Source organism: Cetorhinus maximus, unplaced genomic scaffold, assembly GCF_964194155.1.
Source record: "Cetorhinus maximus unplaced genomic scaffold, sCetMax3.hap1.1 HAP1_SCAFFOLD_795, whole genome shotgun sequence".
Classification (NCBI taxonomy): Eukaryota; Metazoa; Chordata; class Chondrichthyes; order Lamniformes; family Cetorhinidae; genus Cetorhinus; species Cetorhinus maximus.
The window spans coordinates 42,501-52,500 of NW_027596737.1; positions in this window are offsets into that span (position 1 = coordinate 42,501).

Sequence of the window (10,000 nt, forward strand, 5' to 3'; positions counted from 1 at the left end):
TGCAGAACAGCCCATCAGTTTCCAGGGGCTAAGTACATGTGGGTAAATGGTGAACCAGTTAGCAGGCAGAGCAGCCGGCCGGCAATTAGAGCCGCCCGCCCGCTAATCAAGGTGCAGTTAGGTGCAGAACAGCCCATCAGCTCCAGGGGCTAAGTACATGTGGGTCAATGGTTAACCAGTTAGCAGGCAGAGCAGCCGGCCGGCAATTAGAGCCGCCCGCCCGCCCGCTAATAAGGGTGCAGTTTGGTGCAGAACAGCCCATCAGCTTCCAGGGGCTAAGGACATGTGGGTAAATGGTGAACCAGTTAGCAGGCAGGGCAGCCGGCCGGCCGGTAATTAGAGCCGGCCGCCTGTCCGCCCGCTAATAAGGGTGCAGTATGGTGCAGAACAGCCCATCAGTTTCAAGGGGCTAAGTACATGTGGGTAAATGGTTAACCAGTTAGCAGGCAGGGCAGCCGGCCGGCCGGTAATTAGAGCCGTCCGCCTGTCCGCCCGCTAATAAGGGTGCAGTTAGGTGCAGAACAGCCCCTCTGTTTCCAGGGGCTAAGTACATGTGGGTCAATGGTTAACCAGTTAGCAGGCAATGCAGCCGGCCGGCAATTACAGCCGCCCGCCCGCTAATCAGGGTGCAGTTAGGTGCAGAACAGCCCATCAGCTTCCAGGGGCTAAGGACATGTGGGTAAATGGTTAACCAGTCAGCAGGCAGAGCAGCCGGCCGGCAATTAGAGCCGCCCGCCCGCTAATCAGGGTGCAGATAGGTGCAGAACAGCCCATCATTTTCCAGGGGCTAAGTACATGTGGGTAAATGGTTAACCAGTTAGCAGGCAGGGCAGCCGGCCGGCCGGTAATTAGAGCCGCCCGCCCGGTGATAAGGGTGCAGTTAGGTGCCGGCCAGCCCAGCAGCTCCAGGGGCTATGTACATGTGGGTAAATGGTGAACCAGTTAGCAGGCAGGGCAGCCGGCCGGCCGGTAATTAGAGCCGCCCGCCCGGTGATAAGGGTGCAGTTAGGTGCCGGCCAGCCCAGCAGCTCCAGGGGCTAAGTACATGCGGGTAAATGGTTAACCAGTTAGCAGGCAGGGCAGCCGGCCGGCAATTAGAGCCGCCCGCCCGCTAATCAGGGTGCAGTTCGGTGCAGAACAGCCCATCAGCTCCAGGGGCTAAGTACATGTGGGTAAATGGTTAACCAGTTAGCAGGCAGGGCAGCCGGCCGGTAATTAGAGCCGACCTCCCGGCCATTACGGGTGCAGTTAGGTGCCGACCAGCCCAGCAGCTCCAGGGGCTAAGGACATGTGGGTAAATGATTAACCAGTTAGCAGGCAGGGCAGCCGGCCGGTAATTAGAGCCGACCTCCCGGCCATAGGGCTGCAGTTAGGTGCCGACCAGCCCAGCAGCTCCAGGGGCTAAGTACATGTGGGTAAATGATGAACCAGTTAGCAGGCAGGGCAGCCGGCCGCTAATTACAGCCGCCCGCCCGCTAGTAAGGGTGCAGTTAGGTGCAGGACAGCCCATCAGTTTCCAGGGGCTAAGTACATGTGGGTAAATGGTTAACCAGTTAGCAAGGCAGGGCAGCCGGCCGGCCGGTAATTAGAGCCGGCCGCCTGTCCGCCCGCTAGTAAGGGTGCAGTTAGGTGCAGAACAGCCCATCAGTTTCCAGGGGCTAAGTACATGTGGGTAAAAGGTTAACCAGTTAGCAGGCAGGGCAGCCGGCCGGCCGGTAATTAGAGCCGCCCGCCCGGTGATAAGGGTGCAGTTAGGTGCAGAACAGCCCATCAGTTTCCAGGGGCTAAGTACATGTGGGTAAATGGTTAACCAGTTAGCAAGGCAGGGCAGCCGGCCGGCCGGTAATTAGAGCCGGCCGCCTGTCCGCCCGCCAGTAAGGGTGCAGTGAGTTGCAGAACAGCCCATCAGTTTCCAGGGGCTAAGTACATGTGGGTAAATGGTTAACCAGTTAGCAGGCAGCGCAGCCGGCCGGGAATTACAGCCGGCCGCCTGTCCGCCCGCTAATAAGGGTGCAGTTAGGTGCAGGACAGCCCATCAGTTTCCAGGGGCTAAGTACATGTGGGTCAATGGTGAACCAGTTAGCAGGCAGAGCAGCCGGCCGGCAATTAGAGCCGCCCGCCCGCTAATCAGGGTGCAGTTAGGTGCAGGACAGCCCATCAGTTTCCAGGGGCTAAGTACATGTGGGTAAATGGTTAACCAGTTAGCAGGCAGGGCAGCCGGCCGGCCGGTAATTAGAGCCGGCCGCCTGTCCGCCCACTAATAAGGGTGCAGTTAGGTGCAGAACAGCCCATCAGTTTCCAGGGGCTAAGTACATGTGGGTAAATGGTTAACCAGTTAGCAGGCAGGGCAGCCGGCCGGCCGGTAATTAGAGCCGGCCGCCTGTCCGCCCGCTAATAAGGGTGCAGTTAGGTGCAGAACAGCCCCTCTGTTTCCAGGGGCTAAGTACATGTGGGTCAATGGTTAACCAGTTAGCAGGCAGGGCAGCCGGCCGGCAATTAGAGCCGCCCGCCCGCTAATCAGGGTGCAGTTAGGTGCAGAACAGCCCATCAGTATCCAGGGGCTAAGTACATGTGGGTAAAGGGTTTACCAGTTAGCAGGCAGGGCAGCCGGCCGGCCGGCAATTAGTGCCGACCTCCCGGCAACAAGGGTGCAGTTAGGGCGCCGACCAGCCCAGCAGCTCCAGGGGCTAAGTATATGTGAGTAAATGGTTGACCAGTTAAGCAGGCATGGCAGCCGGCCGGTAAGCGGAGCGTCCCGCCCCGTAATACGGGTGCAGTTAGCTGCAGAACACACCGGCAGGTCCAGGGACGAAGTAGTGGACGGGGAAACGGTTAACCAGTTAACAGGCAGGGCAGCCGTACGGGCAGTAGAGCCGCCCGCCCCGTAATACGGGTGCAGTTCGCGGCAGACCAGCCCCGCAGCTCAAAAGTCTAAGTGGAGAACGGGGAACCGGTTGACCGGTGAGCCGAAGCATGCCAGCAGGCAGGGAAGGTGCAAAAAGGGCCGATAAGACCGAACCGGCACGACTGACAGGCTGCCGGGGGCGGGTTCCCAGCAAACCAGGTGAGGGGGCGTGGCCGGAGGCCGCGCAGCAGAGCCGCCCGCCCGTGAGTACGGTTAGAGGCAGCAGCGGGCTTCCCCAGCAGGGCAGAAGCCGAAGTGCAGGGAGCGAAATGGTTAACCAGCGAGCAGGCAGCATTCCGGCAGGGCTGGAGGGCGAAAAACGGCGTAAAATAACGGACCGGCAGGAGGAAATGGCTGCCGGGGGGCGGACCCAGAGCCCCCACGTGAGGGGGCGGTTCGGGAGGCAGAGCCGCGCATGCGCGGTTGGAAAACGCGTCACGTCGGAGCAGGGTGAAATCATTAACCAGTCGGCCGCTTCGACGTCGGCTGGCCGGGCCGAGGAGGGTCGGACCGGGGAAAGGTTCCCGGTTTCGTGTCCGTCGGGTGGTCCCGAGTGCGGCAGGAAAAAATCCGGAGTCCTGGGAGCCTTTTTTAAAAAAGAACCGGTCCGGGATGGGGTCGGATTTGGAAGCGTTTGCGGGGCCTAGGTGCCTCTTCGTCGGCATGACTACCGGACGGTCACCCGCCGATCGGCATTTGCGATTTGTTGGCTGGGGAGGTTGGCGGGGTACCTGCAGAATAGTAGGAGGTGGCAAATCGAGAATCGGTCGACATCGCCAAGTGCCTTCTCGAGCCTCCAGGTCTGCAGGGACCGACCCAGGCTGCCCCCAAACCGACCGCGAGGCCGTGCCGGGCGGCCATTTTTGGCCATTTTCGGCATTTTTCGCGTCTTTCGGTAGGTCACGGAAAGCGGCGGCCTGAAGCCCGGGCGTGCCCGGGGAAGGCTCCCCTTCGCCCGCGGGACCGGATTTGCCCCGGAAACGTCCCGAAGCCGGCCGGGAAGGCGGTTTCGAGGGCGAAGCACCTCCGATTGCCTTCGCAAGGCCGGGGAAAGTGGCCCCTGGGCCCGGGAGAGCAAAATCCGTGCGAGGACGGAAGCCCATGAGGTCAGATCCGAGGCTCTTACCCGGCGCCCGGTGGGGGTATTCCCGCAAAGAGCAGCGAGTGCGCCCGGCGACGGGTCAAGTTGCAATTTCTGGCATGCCACTCCTGGAGCTGGTTCATGAGTTCCCCTCGGAAGTCCCGATGAGGAAAGGGCAAAATGGCGTTTTGCGGGCTTTGGGGCCTCTTCGTCGGTAGGACTACCGCCCGACCTTACGCTTGGAATTGTCGGCAGGGGAGGTTGGCGGGGTACCTGCAGAATAGTAGGAGGTGGCAAATCGAGAATCGGTCGACCTCGCCAAACGCCTTCTCGAGCCTCCAGGTCTGCAGGGACCGACCCAGGCTGCCGCCAAACCGACCGAGAGGCCCTGCCGGCGGCCATTTTTGGCCATTTTCGGCATTTTTCGCCTCTTTCGGCCGGGATGGAAAAGCGGCGGACTGAAGCCCGGGCCTGCCCGGGGAAGCCTCCTAATCGCCCGGGGGACCGGATTTGCCCCGGTGAGAGCCCCGGAAACGTCCCGAAGCCGGCCGGGAAGGCGGCCAAGGGCGAAGCACCTCGGATTGCATTGGCAGGCCGTGCAAAGTGGCCTCCGGGCCCGCGAGACAATGCAGGGTGCCCTCGGTGTGCCCCTGAGAAATGGTTAACCGAAAGAAGGACAATGCGCCTCGGATTGCATTCGCAGGCCGTGCAAAGGGGCCCCCGGGCCCGCGAGACGTTACAGATTGCCCTCGGTGTGCCCCTGAGAAATGGTTAACCAATTGGACTTAGTCTCTGGCAGAGAGACAAAGTGCTTTCACGAGAAATGGTTAACCAATTGGACTTAGTCTCTGGCAGAGAGGCAAAGTGTTTGCACGAGAAATGGTTAACCAATTGGACTTAGTCTCTGAACGGCAGGCAAATTGTGGCCTTGAGAAATGATTAACCAATTGGACTTAGTCTCTGGCGGAGAGGCAAAGTGTTTTCTCGAGAAATAATTAACCAATGAGGCCAATGGACCTCGGGTTGCATTGGCAGGCCGGGCAATGAGGCTCTTGGGCCCGCGAGAGCAAAATCCGTGCACAGACGGAAGTCCATGAGGTCAGATCCGAGGCCTTTACCCGGCACCCGGTGGGGGTATTCCCGCAGAGAGTAGCGAATCTGCCCGGCGACGGGTCAAGTTGCAATTTCTGGCATGCCACTCATGGAGCTGGTTAATGAGTTCCCCGCGGAAGTCCCGATGAGGAAAGGGCAAAATGGCGTTTTGCGGGCTTTGGGGCCTCTTCGTCGGTAGGACTACCGCCCGACCTTACGGTTGGAATTGTCGGCAGGGGAGGTTGGCGGGGTACCTGCAGAATAGTAGGAGGTGGCAAATCGAGAATCGGTCGACATCGCCAAAAACCTTCTCGAGCCTCCAGGTCTGCAGGGACCGACCCAGGCTGCCGCCAAACCGACCGAGAGGCCCTGCCGGCGGCCATTTTTGGCCATTTTCGGCATTTTTCGCCTCTTTCGGCCGGGATGGAAAAGCGGCGGCCTGAAGCCCGGGCCTGCCCGGGGAGGCCTCCTAATCGCCCGGGGGACCGGATTTGCCCCGGTGAGAGCCCCCGAAACGTCCCGAAGCCGGCCGGGAAGGCGGCCAAGGGCGAAGCACCTCGCATTGCGTTGGCAGGCCGTGCAAAGTGGCCTCCGGGCCCGCGAGACAATGCAGGGTGCCCTCGGTGTGCCCCTGAGAAATGGTTAACCAAACGAAGGACAGTGCGGCTCGGATTGCATTGGCAGGCCGTGCAAAGGGGCCCCCGGGCCCGCGAGACGTTACAGATTGCCCTCGGTGAGCCCCTGAGAAATGGTTAACCAATTGGACTTAGTCTCTGGCAGAGAGGCAAAGTGTTTTCAAGAGAAATGGTTAACCAATTGGACTTAGTCTCTGGCAGAGAGGCAAAGTGTTTTCCAGAGAAATGGTTAACCAATTGGACTTAGTCTCTGAACGGCAGGCAAATTGTGGCCTTGAGAAATGATTAACCAATTGGACTTAGTCTCTGGCGGAGAGGCAAAGTGTTTTCTCGAGAAATAATTAACCAATGAGGCCAATGGACCTCGGGTTGCATTGGCAGGCCGGGCAATGTGGCTCTTGGGCCCGCGAGAGCAAAATCCGTGCACAGACGGAAGTCCATGAGGTCAGATCCGAGGCCTTTACCCGGCACCCGGTGGGGGTATTCCCGCAGAGAGTAGCGAATCTGCCCGGCGACGGGTCAAGTTGCAATTTCTGGCATGCCACTCATGGAGCTGGTTAATGAGTTCCCCGCGGAAGTCCCGATGAGGAAAGGGCAAAATGGCGTTTTGCGGGCTTTGGGGCCTCTTCGTCGGTAGGACTACCGCCCGACCTTACGGTTGGAATTGTCGGCAGGGGAGGTTGGCGGGGTACCTGCAGAATAGTAGGAGGTGGCAAATCGAGAATCGGTCGACATCGCCAAAAACCTTCTCGAGCCTCCAGGTCTGCAGGGACCGACCCAGGCTGCCGCCAAACCGACCGACAGGCCCTGCCGGCGGCCATTTTTGGCCATTTTCGGCATTTTTCGCCTCTTTCGGCCGGGATGGAAAAGCGGCGGCCTGAAGCCCGGGCCTGCCCGGGGAGGCCTCCTAATCGCCCGGGGGACCGGATTTGCCCCGGTGAGAGCCCCCGAAACGTCCCGAAGCCGGCCGGGAAGGCGGCCAAGGGCGAAGCACCTCGGATTGCGTTGGCAGGCCGTGCAAAGGGGCCCCCGGGCCCGCGAGACGTTACAGATTGCCCTCGGTGTGCCACTGAGAAATGGTTAACCAAACGAAGGACAGTGCGCCTCGGATTGCATTGGCAGGCCGTGCAAAGGGGCCCCCGGGCCCGCGAGACGTTACAGATTGCCCTCGGTGAGCCCCTGAGAAATGGTTAACCAATTGGACTTAGTCTCTGGCAGAGAGGCAATGTGTTTTCACGAGAAATGGTTAACCAATTGGACTTAGTCTCTGGCAGAGAGGCAAAGTGTTTTCAAGAGAAATGGTTAACCAATTGGACTTAGTCTCTGGCGGAGAGACAAAGTGTTTTCCAGAGAAATGGATAACCAATTGGACTTAGTCTCTGGCAGAGAGGCAAAGTGTTTTCACGAGAAATGGTTAACCAATTGGACTTAGTCTCTGGCAGAGAGGCAAAGTGTTTTCAAGAGAAATGGATAACCAATTGGACTTAGTCTCTGGCAGAGAGGCAAAGTGTTTTCAAGAGAAATGGTTAACCAATTGGACTTAGTCTCTGAACGGCAGGCAAATTGTGGCCTTGAGAAATGATTAACCAATTGGACTTAGTCTCTGGCGGAGAGGCAAAGTGTTTTCTCGAGAAATAATTAACCAATGAGGCCAATGGACCTCGGGTTGCATTGGCAGGCCGGGCAATGAGGCTCTTGGGCCCGCGAGAGCAAAATCCGTGCACAGACGGAAGTCCATGAGGTCAGATCCGAGGCCTTTACCCGGCACCCGGTGGGGGTATTCCCGCAGAGAGTAGCGAATCTGCCCGGCGACGGGTCAAGTTGCAATTTCTGGCATGCCACTCATGGAGCTGGTTAATGAGTTCCCCGCGGAAGTCCCGATGAGGAAAGGGCAAAATGGCGTTTTGCGGGCTTTGGGGCCTCTTCGTCGGTAGGACTACCGCCCGACCTTACGGTTGGAATTGTCGGCAGGGGAGGTTGGCGGGGTACCTGCAGAATAGTAGGAGGTGGCAAATCGAGAATCGGTCGACATCGCCAAAAACCTTCTCGAGCCTCCAGGTCTGCAGGGACCGACCCAGGCTGCCGCCAAACCGACCGACAGGCCCTGCCGGCGGCCATTTTTGGCCATTTTCGGCATTTTTCGCCTCTTTCGGCCGGGATGGAAAAGCGGCGGCCTGAAGCCCGGGCCTGCCCGGGGAGGCCTCCTAATCGCCCGGGGGACCGGATTTGCCCCGGTGAGAGCCCCCGAAACGTCCCGAAGCCGGCCGGGAAGGCGGCCAAGGGCGAAGCACCTCGCATTGCGTTGGCAGGCCGTGCAAAGTGGCCTCCGGGCCAGCGAGACAATGCAGGGTGCCCTCGGTGTGCCCCTGAGAAATGGTTAACCAAACGAAGGACAGTGCGGCTCGGATTGCATTGGCAGGCCGTGCAAAGGGGCCCCCGGGCCCGCGAGACGTTACAGATTGCCCTCGGTGAGCCCCTGAGAAATGGTTAACCAATTGGACTTAGTCTCTGGCAGAGAGGCAAAGTGTTTTCAAGAGAAATGGTTAACCAATTGGACTTAGTCTCTGGCGGAGAGACAAAGTGTTTTCAAGAGAAATGGTTAACCAATTGGACTTAGTCTCTGGCAGAGAGGCAAAGTGTTTTCAAGAGAAATGGTTAACCAATTGGACTTTTTCTCTGAACGGCAGGCAAATTGTGGCCTTGAGAAATGATTAACCAATTGGACTTAGTCTCTGGCGGAGAGACCAAGTATTTTCACGAGAAATGGTTAACCAATTGGACTTAGTCTCTGGCAGAGAGGCAAAGTGTTTTCACGAGAAATGGTTAACCAATTGGACTTAGTCTCTGGCAGAGAGGCAAAGTGTTTTCACGAGAAATGGTTAACCAATTGGACTTAGTCTCTGGCGGAGAGACAAAGTGTTTTCAAGAGAAATGGATAACCAATTGGACTTAGTCTCTGGCAGAGAGGCAAAGTGTTTTCACGAGAAATGGTTAACCAATTGGACTTAGTCTCTGGCAGAGAGGCAAAGTGTTTTCACGAGAAATGGTTAACCAATTGGACTTAGTCTCTGGCGGAGAGACAAAGTGTTTTCAAGAGAAATGGTTAACCAATTGGACTTAGTCTCTGGCAGAGAGGCAAAGTGTTTTCAAGAGAAATGGTTAACCAATTGGACTTGGTCTCTGAACGGCAGGCAAATTGTGGCCTTGAGAAATGATTAACCAATTGGACTTAGTCTCTGGAGGAGAGACAAAGTGTTTTCACGAGAAATGGTTAACCAATTGGACTTAGTCTCTGGCAGAGAGGCAAAGTGTTTTCAAGAGAAATGGTTAACCAATTGGACTTGGTCTCTGAACGGCAGGCAAATTGTGGCCTTGAGAAATGATTAACCAATTGGACTTAGTCTCTGGCGGAGAGACAAAGTGTTTTCACGAGAAATGGTTAACCAATTGGACTTAGTCTCTGGCAGAGAGACAAAGTGTATTCACGAGAAATGGTTAACCAATTGGACTTAGTCTCTGGCAGAGAGGCAAAGTGTTTTCACGAGAAATGCATAACCAATTGGACTTAGTCTCTGGCAGAGAGGCAAAGTGTTTTCAAGAGAAATGGTTAACCAATTGGACTTAGTCTCTGGCAGAGAGGCAAAGCGTTTTCCTGAGAAATGGTTAACCAATTGGACTTAGTCTCTGGCAGAGAGGCAAAGTGTTTTCCTGAGAAATGGTTAACCAATTGGACTTAGTCTGTGAACAGCAGGCAAATTGCGGCCATGAGAAATGGTTAACCAATTGGACTTAGTCTCTGGCAGAGAGGCAAAGTGTTTTCCTGAGAAATGGTTAACCAATTGGACTTAGTCTCTGGCGGAGAGGCAAAGTGTTTCCCGTTGTAATGGTTGGCCAATGCACTTCGGATTGCGTTGGTAGGCCGTGGAAAGTGGCTCTTGGGCCCGCGAGAGCAAAATCCGTGCGCAGACGGAAGTCCATGAGGTCAGATCCGAGGCCTTTACCCGGCACCCGGTGGGGGTATTCCCGCAGAGAGTAGCGGGTGTGCCCGGCGACGGGTCAAGTTGCAATTTCTGGCATACCACTCCTGGAGCTCGTTAATGAGTTCCCCTCGGAAGTCCCGATGAGAAAATGGCAAAATGGCGTTTTGCGGGCTTTGGGGCCTCCTGGACGGTAGGCCTACCGCCCGACCTTACGGTTGCAATTGTTGGCAGGGGAGGTTGGCGGGGTACCCGGAGATTTTCGGGGACACGATTTTCAGAACATTTTCAGACAACGGTCACACTTTAA